The following is a 12,241-nucleotide window of genomic DNA, read 5'->3' as shown; positions in this document are numbered from 1 at the left end:
GCCTTCTGTATATTATTCACCTCTATGTCATTTACTTATGCATTTATACATGATAGAAAAGTTCTATTACCTTCAAAGAAAGAGGAAAAATTGGAGCATGCAAAGAAATAAAAGTTAAAGAGAATATTCCGGCTGAGATGGGGAGACACTAAGATGAGAAAGGGAAAAAATATTAATGAACACTTTTTCAACCAGCATGTCATAATTTAATTTCCATAACTACCATGCCAAGGAAGTATAAGTTTTCAAATATAATAGATGAGAAGCCTAAAGCTCAGTTAGGTGTAGAAACCTAAATCTGTAAAATGAATAGCCCAAATTTTCTTAGCTTAGAGGCGATGGGACAAAGGGTTGAACCTTACTGTCTCTATCAGAATGTGGCAGGAAAGAGATGGCACATTCAAGTTGAGTAATTTGAAGAGAACCTGATGTGAACATCATGTAGAAGAACCAGAAGGGATCATATAGTATAGTGAACCTGAGCCCAGAAGACTTAAGGATAGTTACAGGGACCCAGAGACAAAGGGATCTTGAGTAGACAAAGTTGTCTGGCAGAAGTGTGATATTTCACCAAGGGACACTGTAAGTCAAGAGCAAACTACAGGGCATGGAACCTATGAAATAAGCACAAGACCTCACTCTCCTTCTTTTCTTCAGTCTCCTGTGGTGTTTCCCTTTGGTGAAACCAAACTGGAAAAGAGACTGAAAGAGGGGAGATAAAAGGGACCCAATACTGTGCTCAGAGAAACACAAATTGGGTCCTTTGTAAAGACCAACATGACTGCAAATGCCACTGTTATTCATATTATTATCTAGTATTTCCTGCTCTTTTTTTCAAGTCTCAAGTCAAGTTTGTTGAGGTATAATTTACACACACAACATTTACTCTTTTAAACTGTACGGTTGGATGAGTTTTGACAAATGCAGATGCTATGTATCTTCCACTACAGTTAATATACAAAACATTTCTATTATTCCCCAAATTTCTCTAATGCCTGTTTGCAGTCAATTCCTTACCCCACCTCCAGGTCCTGGCATCCACTGATTTGATTTCTGTCCCTATTTATGTCTTTCCTAGAGTCTGTAGGAATAAAGCATATAGTATGTAGCATCTGGAATCTGTTTTTGAGTCTTATCCATGTTGTTAAATGTATGAGCATTTTTTTTTTTTTTTGAGACTGAGTCTTGCTCTGGCACCCATGCTGAAGTGAAGTGGCGTGACCTTGGCTCACTTCCTGGGTTTAAGAGATTCTCCCACCTCACCCTCCTGAGTGGTGGAGACACATGCCACCACACCTGGCTAATCTTTTTTTTTTTTTTTTTTTTTGGTATGTTTGGTAGAGAAAGGATTTCACCATGCTGGCCAGGCTGGTCTCAAACTCCTAACCTCAAGTGATCTGTCTGCCTTGCCCTCCCAAAGTGCTTACAGATGAGAGCCACTGTGCCTGGGCAGGTATGATCATATTTAAAAGGATGGCTGTTCTATTGGATGAACATACTGTAATTTGTATATTCATTCACCAATTGGTGAAAATGTGGGTTGTTTCCAGTTTTGAAAAAATTTGAATAAAGCAACCATAAATATTAATACAGAGTTATTTGAGCGAGTAAATGTTTTCATGTCACCTGAGTACATACATAAATGTGGGATTCCTATATCATGTGTTAAGTGTATGCTTAACTTAATAAGAAATAACTAAACTGATTTCCAAATGGTTCTACCATTTTGCCTTCCCATCAGCAATTTAGGAGAGTTCTGTTTGCTCAGCATGCTGGTGAGCATTTGATATTGCCATTAAAATATTAAGTTCTAAAAATTATATAGGAGTAAAACATGACATTGTATTTTAATTTGTATTTCCCTCAAAAGTAATGATGCTGAGAATCTTGTCATGTACTTATGTATCTTCTTTGGTAACCTGTCTGTTCAAATATTTTTAAATATTGAGTTGGGAAAGTTCTTTATATATTCTGGATACAAGATTTTTTACTCTGGCTTTTTTTTTTTTCATTTTTATAACAGTTTATTTCACAGAGCAGGCATTTTTAAACTGAAATTCTATTTATTAGCCCTTTTTAAATGGATAATGTTTTTGTGCCCTAAGAAATAATTCCCTCATTCAAGTTTGCAAAAATTTTCTCTTAAATTAACTTCTAGAAGATTTTCAAATTCCTTTGGCTATTTTAAGCCCTTTCATTTCCGTATAAAGTTTAGGATCAGCCTACCAATTTATAAAAAAAGAGTCTGCTAGGATTTTGATTGGGATCTCATGGAACTTATAGGTAAACTTGGGGAGAATTGACATCTTATTGGTATTGAATAATCTTATTCATAAACATATATATTACTTTTTTTTTTGAGACGGAGTCTTATTCTGTCCACCAGGCTAGAGTGCAGTGATATGCGCTCAGCTCACTTTAGCCTCTGCCTCTCAGGTTCAAGTGATTCTCCTGCCTCAGCCTCCCAAGTAGCTAGGATTGCAGGCATCTGCCACCACAGCCAGGTAATTTTTCTACTTTAAGTGGAGATGGGGTTTTGTCATGTTGGCAGGCTGATCTTGAACTCCTGACAGGAAATGATCTGCCAGCCTCAGCCTCCCAAAATGCTGGGATTACAGGTGTGAGCCATGGAGCCTGGCCGATGTATTGGTCTTTTGTTTAAATATTTAATTTCCCTTTACAATTTTTTTATTTTAGCGTAAAAATATTGTACATATTTTGTTAAACTTTTCCCTAATTATTAATTATTTTATGTTTTGATGCTGTTATAAATAATTTTAAAATTTAAATTTTGAAATGGACACTCCTAGTATATAAAATATAATTACTATATTTCTTTTATTCTGTAGTCTTGCTAAACTTATTTTTTAGTTCTAGTAAGTTTCTTTAGATTGTACAGGATTTTCCATGTGTAAAAATATCATCTTGTTTGGAAATAGAAAGCATTTATATCTCCCTTTTGGCTCTGTAAGTCTCTTACTTCTTCTTATTATATGTTGCCTCAGTCAGTTCCTCCAGTGCAATATGGAACATATGTGGAATGAGCGAACATTCTTGCCTTGCTCGTTATCAATTGATGGTGTTGAGGGGAGAAATTCTTCCACCATTAATAATAACAGTAAGTTTTTTGCAGATGTCTTTTTTCAGGTTGATAATGGTTCCTCCTGTTAATAGTTTTCTGAAAATTTTTTTTTTTTTTGAAGGAGGGTCATAAATGAAGATTCAGTTTTGTCAGTTAAAAAAGTTGTTTTCAATTCTTGACACTATTTTGCTTTTTGTGTAAATATAATGAATTATAACTTCACTTTGCTGAGACGAACTCCACTTGATCATGATGTATTACTTTTTCTTTATTACTGAATGTAAGTGCTAATACATTTTTAACAATATTTATTCATAAGGGATATATGTCTTTTGTTTTTAAAAAGCTCATCTCTTATGCTTAGTATCAGGGTTATGCTTACCTTATAAAATGATTGAAGAGAATTATGCCCTCATCTATTTTTGGACAAGTGTTTGTGGAGTTTGCATTCTTTCTTTCTTAAATATTTGGAGAATTCACTAGTGAAGCCATCTATGTCATTACTTGTCCTTGTAGAAAGGTTTCTAGTTAAAGTTTTAAATTATTTAATAGATATAGGGCTAATCACTTTAGCTATTTTTTTCTGAACACACTCTTATAGCTATGACTTTTAAATATGTCTGTTTCATTAATTATTAAAGTATATTCATACTACAGTATTTTTATTTTGTTCTTCTGATAGCTATCAGATCTGTAGTGATGTCCCTATTTTATGCTTAATTCAGTATTCTTTTTTTTTTTTTGAGATAGAGTCTCACACTGTCACCCAGGCTACAGTGCAATGGTGCAATCTTGGCTCACTGTGGTCTCTGCCTCCTGGGTTCAAGAAATTCTCCTGCCTCAGTGTCCTGAGTAGCTGGGACTACAGGTGTGCGCCACCACACCCAACTAATTTTTTTGTACTTTTAGTGGAGACGGGGTTTCACCATGTTGGCCAGGATGATCTCGATCTCCTGACCTCATGATCCACCCACCTCCGTCTCTCAAAGTGCTGGGATTACAGGTGTGAGCCTCCATGCCCAGCCACAGTACTATTTTTTTAAATTTACTTTTAATTATTATGAGTACATGATAGTTGTACATACAGTATTTTTCTTTGTTGTCTTTTGATTATTAATTATTGCATTTTATCAATTTTATTTGTTCTAGAAATCAGTATTTACTTTAATTAACTTTCTATATTATTTTTATTATTTCATTTTGTTGATTTCACTTTATATTATTTCTTTCCTTTTGTTTCATTTGGGTTTAGTTTTTTCATATGTTTTTGTTTTCTTAAGGTAGGTTCTTAAATTGCTGATTATAGCCATTTCTTGTATTCTAGTATAGGGATTTAGTGCTATGATATGGTTTAGATTCATGTCCCCACCCAAATCTCATGTTGAATTGTAATCCCCAGTGTTGGAGGAGGGGCCTGGTAGGATGTAACTGGATCATGGAGACAGGTTTCCCCCTTGCTATTATTGTGATAGTGAATGAGTTCTCAGAAGATCTATTTGTTCAAAAGTGTGTGGCACCTCTCCTCTCTTTTTCCTCCTGCTCTGGTCATGTGAAGATGTGCCTGCTTCCCCTTTGCCTTCTGCCATGATTATAAGTCTTCTGAGGTCTCCCTAGTCATGCTTCCTGTACAGCTGCTGAAACCACAAGCCAATTAAACCTCTTTTCTTTATAAATTATGTAGTCTCATGTAGTTCTTTATAGCAATGCAAAAACAGATTAATATATACTATAATTTTTTTTCTAAGTACCATTTGGCTATATCCTATATATTTTTATATTTTCTCTTTCATTTTATTTAATTTGAAAGATTTTCTTTTCTTTTCTTTTTCTTCTTTGTTTTGTGATAGTGTCTTGCTCTGTTGCCAAGGCTGGAGTGCAGTGGCATGATCTCGCCTCACTGCAACCTCTTCCTCTTGTGTTCAAATGATTCTCCTGTCTCAGCCTCTCGAGTAGCTGGGATTAAAGATGTCTGCCACCATGCCCAGCTAATTTTTGTATTTTTAGTAGAGATGGGGTTTTACCGTGTTGACCAGGCTGGTCTCAAACTCCTGACCTCAGGTGATCCACCCACCTCTGTTTCCCAAAGTGCTGGGATTACAGGTGTGAGCCACCATGCCTGGCCAAATTTGAAATATTTTTCTTTTCTTTTCTTTTCTTTCTTTTTTTTTTTTTTTAACATGGAGTCTTGCTCTGTTGCTAGGCCGGAGTGCAATGGCGTGATCTTGGCTCACTGCAACCTCTAACTCCCGGGTTCAAATGATTCTCCTGCCTCAGCCTCCCAAGTAGCTGGGACTACAGGCTTGTACCACCATGCCCAACTAATTTTGGTATTTTTAGTAGAGATGGGGTTTCACTATGTTGGCCAGGATTGTCTTAATCTCCTGACCTTGTGATCCACCCACCTTGGCCTCCCAAAGTGTTGGGATTACAGGTGTGAGCCACTGTGACCAGCTAATATTTTCTAATTTAAAAATTTACTATAGATTATTAAATATATGTCATATATTTCCAAAATGATTATTTTCCATATCTTTTTCTGTTACTGACTTTCAGTTTAATTGTTTTATTATCAGTAAACCTAATTTGTATTTTGTCAATTCTTTTAAATTTGTCAACATTTGTTTTATGGTAAAAAATATACCATATACTGGTGAAGTTTTATGTGGACTTTAGAAAGAATTTTCATTATTAAGTGAATTTTTCTATAAATATTAACAGTTCCATTGGTTCAAATATTTAAATCCATATTTTAACGACCTTTGTCTACTTGCTCTCCCAATTGCTGAGGAAGGATTGCTTATGTCTCTAAGTACAATTGTAAATTTCTCTATTTGTTTTTAGTTTGATCAGCTTTTGTGATATGAATTTTAAGCTCTCTATTGGGTGTATATCGCATTATCATTATGTAATTTATCATTCTATCCCTAATAAAATTATTATTTTGATATTAATTTGTTCACTACAGCTTTCTTTTGATTATTGTTGACATGGTATTCCTTCTCCCCTCTCTTTTTACTTTTAGTTAATCTTCACATTTTTCAAAACTGAGTTCTCATAGAGAGCACAGAACTGGATTATGCTTTCATTCCCCCATCTGACAATCACTAAATTTTAATAGTATATTTTGACTATTTACATTTAGTGTAATTATTGATATACTTAAACACTATTATTTTGTAAGCTTTTTTCCCTATCTATTCTTTGTTCCCTGTTTCCTCTCATTCTGTCTTATTTTGGATTGTTACTTGTACCTCTTTTATTTTTATTTTAAGTTGCTGCTATAGATTTACAATATGCATCATTACATTGCTACAATCTTCCTTCAAATCAAAATTTTCCACTTAATGGATCAGGAAGTAAGACTGGATCTCTTTTGTCCTGTGCTGGTCTTGGAAAAGTCTTAACATTTCTAGGCTTCAGCTTCCTCATCTGTCAAATAAAAAGCTTATCCAGGTGATCCCTAAGCCCTTTTCCAGTTTTCACATCTCTGATTTCCTGTCAGACAACTGCCATTTGAGAATGTGTCCACACTGACTACATTATTGTGTGTTTCACTTCCGCAAATATATTCCCAGAGTCTTTGTGTAGCTGGTTTTGACAAAGTCACTGTACAGAATAGTTTGTAAGGAATTTTTTTGCTGTATCTTTAAGTAACTCGAGGTATCCCAGAGTTTTAATTTTAAAAATAATGGAACTTTGATATGATTGGTGCTATACAAATGGTACGATTTTTTTTTTATGGAAGCATATTTTAAACTTGATTTGAAAGATTTACCTTTTGTCATAATATTTTTGTTGCCAGGGTGCCTGAAGAGTGGCTGACAGATCTCCCGCTGACATTAAGTATGTGCACACATGTTTTTTGAATAAGGATGCATCTTACCTCTTACAAACTAAAACCAGAAGAAGGCTTTAAGGCCCACAACATTGAAATTGTAAATGGATGAAAGTAGTATTTTTTTTAACATCTGAGACTCACATTCTCTTTCCGCTTTCATGAATGTTAAAAAAATAATTTGAAGCTATAAATCAAAGTCCAGGCTTAAAATGATCTTGCCTACAATTATCACCATGAACTATTTCCTTGAATAGAAATCACATATGCTTAGCCTGTTCCTCTATATTTCTTAGAATATAAAAGACTTCTGTTTCCTACTCTTCACATTGAGCCTTTGTTTCAGCATTTGTGCTGATCTCGCTCATTACCTGAAATAAACTCTCACTCATACGTCTGCCAAGTTACTAGAATTCCTTGACCTGCCAAAGTGAAGAATAACCATATACCTCTAATTAAAATGCAACTTTTAGCCCTAAACCTAATTATAAATGTGGATATGGTAGCATAAAATTAAACGTAAAGTTAGAGCTTAACCTTGTACATGTTTGCCAAACGGAAAGATACATGAGTGTATGAAAAGCCATCCTCTTCTCATTTCCTCCCGCAATACTTTCTAATTTTATCCATCCTTTCTGAGCAGCACTGGAGTGCTATCAAAACTTATTCAAGTTTTGCTTATATTTCTTTCACATACCTAAAATCGAACATAAAATAACAACAAAAATATATTAAATTATTGGAAGAAAAGTTAATTTCATTATAGACATAAAACAGAATGAAGTGAAAAAGCACTCAGAAGAATACACATTGAAGTGTATTGTGTATAAAATTACTTAATTGCTTAACGACAAACTAAAAAGGATAGAGCTAGCTAGTTCTTCATTTGTTAAAACTTTTTAAATACTTTCAAATATTCTGAGTTCATTAAATAACCAAAGTCCCAAGAAAATGTTTCCATGACATATTGTATTCAAGCATCCTTTGACACACTATTAAATAATTATGGCTTATTAAATCTTGTATCATTGAAAAAATGTATCAGTTTTATTTGGTTATGATAATCTGATCTAAACAACCTCATGAGTGTTTATTCCTGTGAACTGGAGAGCGATTTTTGGGTTAAGGTAAAGGAAACTGAAACACAGAATGATACATTTACTTCCATATTACAAAAACATGAAGTCGAGTAATAATAATGGTAGTTATTATCATTTACTCAGTGTTCACTCAGAGCCAACTCTCCATTTTCACTATTCATTCATTATCTTCTTTAACCCTCGCAGTAATTGTACAAGCTGAGTATAACTATTAAGTGTAAGTTTAAAGCAAGGTAACCATGGCATAATGTGCTTGAGTGATTTGTTAGAGATCATCCAGCTGGAAAGCGGCCGAGGTGAACTGAAGCTTGATGTCTTAAGAATCCACATTTCTGATCATTTCTAATTGTTTCTCATTAGATATCATATGCCTTCTCAATATAATTAATTTCTACTCACCCTTTTTTAATTAGAAGAAGTTACCTGGAATTTTATTTCACTCCTATGTTTTTCTTTCATTCTTTATATTTTTCCAGAAACCATCTGCTGGGGTGAAAAAATATTTGGAAAAATTCAGAGAAAATATGCAGAAGAGAATATGCTGACACATACACGTGTAAAAAATCTCTCTTTGGAAGCAAGGCTGGCCAGATGAAGGAGGAAGAGCAAAGACAGAATCTGGCTCAGTATCTATTGCCTTAATACAAAAAATTCAAAATCCCAGGGAGAAGGCTCTTTACAGAATTGGGGATTTAAAGTGGAGGAGTTACTGACTTATTGGACTATCCTGAAATAACTGTCTGCTGGAAATACTTTTCTATATCAAATGTCTTAAAAATTCAAGCTTTATTCATTTATAAAAGCAAGCAAAATTGATTTCTTTTTTTTAGATGACTTAAAATATTGATTCTGGATATAAAATGTAAATTTATATGCTTAAGTCAAAGAACATTAAAAGTAGTTTTAAACATGAAAAGCCATACAATTCTTTTGTTAGCACCTTGATTAGGTTACTTTCCAAAATTATCTTACACTTTCTCAAAAGCACTATCTTCTATATTAGAAAGAAAATGTTAATTTATTAAACGCTTCTCTTCCTATAGGTTTGTATCTTCTGCAAGAAGAGATTTGCTTCTGTTATGAAGACAGAGTAGGTAGATTTAAACTAATATATAGACACTGAAATTCAAAAACGTGTGGCTTCATTTCTGGCATATATTGTTCATATTTTCAGTTAGAAAGGGATGAGTACTCTTTCTGTTTTGCTTAGTCTCTGTCAAGGGTTCCTGACCTACATGATCCATATACGGCTCGGGTTTAGCTTCTGGAGTCATCCTTACGCCGCTTCAGGAAATTCCAGATCACTTTTTTTGTTGTTGTTTTTCCTTACACTCCTTATACTCTTAATTTTTCTGCTTTCTTAAATCACTAGTTGGTTTTATTACTGACTCCCACGGGCACTTTACTACTTGGTTTGACTTTTTAAATAAGTGATTGCCATTGGATTTTAATTTTTTGTCAATGAATGTTGGCATTTGTTCTCTATTATCAAGTTATCAGGATAAAAGCTTCCCCCTCTGAGCTCAGTTTCAGCCCTATGAAACATGTCCTAACTGGCATTGCCTGTCTTGCATCTTACAACAAAAGAGAAATTATGATTTTCCTTTTCCAAGATGGAGAAGATGAGTGAGGATGCAGGGAACGGTGGTTGGAGAGAGAAGCATCTCTGGAATCGGTGTGAAAACAATGGTTTCATTAAATATTAAATCAGAATTCTGGAATTTAGTTAGATATTAAATTAGAATTATGGAATTTCACTTAATTTCATAACTAATTTGTTTTCAAAGATAGTATTTGCATTTCTTACGTTTTATGGAAAAAAGGGAGTGATTTTCCACTGCTGGTGGGAACGTAATTAGTTCAGCCATTGTGGAAAGCAGCTTGGCAATTTCTCAAAGAACTTAAATTACTACTCGATCAGCAATCCCATTATTTGGTATATATCCAAAGGAGTATGAATCATTCTGCCATAAAGACACATACCTGTGTATGTAAATCACAGTACCATTCACAAGAGGCAAGGCATAGAATCAGCCTAAATGTCCATCAATGGTAGACTGAGTAAAGAAAATACGGTAAATATACACCACGGACTACTATGCAGCCATGAACTAGAATGAGATCCTGTCCTTTGCAGTGTGACATGGATGGATCTGAAGGCCACTATTCTAAGCAAAATAACACAGGAACAAAAAAGCAAGCATGCATGTTCTTACTAATAAGTGGGAGCTAAACGTTGAGTAAATGTAAGAACATGGGCATAAAGAGGGTAACACCAAATGGCAAAGCTAACTTGAGGCTGGAGGATAGGAGGAGGGTGAAGATCGAAAACCTGCCTATCGGTTATTATGCTTCTTACCTGGGTGATGAAATAATCTGTACACCAACCCTCCGGGAAAAGCAGTTAACCTTTGTAATAAACCTACACGTGTACTTCTGCACCTAAAATAAAATATAAGAAAAAGAAAAAAGAAAGGAAGTATAGTTATTTTATATTTCAAATTTGGCTGAATTTCAGGAGGAAATGCAAAACGTGATCTAAATCTTTTTATAGCTTTGGTGCTGCTGGGGGATATACTTTTGAAATTAATGATGAAGTAACATATCTCACTGCTAAAATTCTGATGATTAAAATGTTTTGATTACATAATGACAGTACTTAAAATGTGTCTAGAATTTAGATTCCATTTTTGGTACACATGTCTTTTGGATACCCATTAGCTAGAATATAGTATCTCAATATTTTTCAAATAGACTAGATCCTGAAGGTGTTATTTTAAAAGTAGTACATTACAATATTATTTTTAATGTTCCCTATTCCCCCTCTATCAACTACTCAGTTTCCAAAGACCACATAAATGTTGCTGCTGTTATGAGTTCTTTCCCAATCTTTCCAGTTGGAGTTAGTTATTTCCTATTCAAATTCTATCATCCCATATCACAAGTATTTTCATTTCATTCTGTTTATTAATTTTAAATTTCCATTGTATTTCTGACTCATCTATTACATTATTTGATGCTTCACAGCAACAGCAGCATCAAATCATCTTTGTTTTCATTTCCACAGTGTAGCTGGATACCTGGCTTGTATTAAGGTAATGGTAAGTCTTCCCTCATTTGAATAAATAATTTGTTTTAGCTTCACCAGGATTACACGGCCTGTTTTAAGATTCCATCTCATGAGTCCTTTTTAGTTATTTGCTAAAATTAGCTTTGTAATTATTTTGTAATATAGAAGCTCCTATAAAAGTTCATTGCTGGTTTATTCCTTTAACAACCTTAGTATTATGCTTGACTAAAATCCAAATAACGGAGTGGTCCTATCTCCGTATTACATTCCAGGTGTTCATTTATCTTATTTCAACTAACTGGCCAGATTGCTGTATTAGTTATATTTTCCCTAATCCTCTTCCCCAGTGCACACATACAACCATTACTTTGGGTAAATTTTCTGTACAAGGTAGATACCAATATATATTCTGTAAGGCTATCGGGATGATTAATATTAATATTGTATGGAATGCAAAAGTAAATGCATAAGATACGGTGACTATCATCACAGTTCCACATCCAATTAAACTCTATAAGATAGATAGCTATGTTTTTCGATGGTTGTTATCATTATCATACTTTTCTTTTGAGGGCTGAGACAAAGTGATGTGACTGGCTTCGAATCACATATCCAATAAAGTATAGAGATCATCTTGAAGTTTGACTAAATTATTATCTTAGTCTCAGATAATATGTGCATTCAGACACATGAACACAAGGAGAAGCAAATGTTTAGTTTTACCAGATTTGAAAGTTAAAATAGGACTGGGTTGTGATGTAAATGAAGATACTCTGGTAGATGTTCAGGCAGCTGAGGAAGTTCTCAGGAGTATTTAAAAATACAACAGAGAACAACTCTTCCACATTATAAACTATGAATAGCTTCAGTCTAATCCAGGAGACGAGCAATGCAGGCTGATACAAATCTTTCAGCAAAACTACTGTTAACTAAAAATGTAAAGGGCTTGTTTTTAAGTGATGAATAGTTCTCTATGTCTGATGCATAAAAAATGCATATATGGTCCTGGAGTGAGTTTGTTCTTAAGTGGTGAATAGTTCTCTATGTCTGTTGCATAATAAAGTGCATGTATGGTCCTGGAGTGAGGCATTATGGGAGGCAAGATATAGAAGGCAGGTTGGCTCATTTAACAAATCACTATTCTTCTCAGCTCT

Source organism: Saimiri boliviensis, chromosome 8 (genome assembly GCF_048565385.1).
Source record: "Saimiri boliviensis isolate mSaiBol1 chromosome 8, mSaiBol1.pri, whole genome shotgun sequence".
NCBI lineage: Eukaryota > Metazoa > Chordata > Mammalia > Primates > Cebidae > Saimiri > Saimiri boliviensis.
This window is presented reverse-complemented; position numbering follows the sequence as displayed.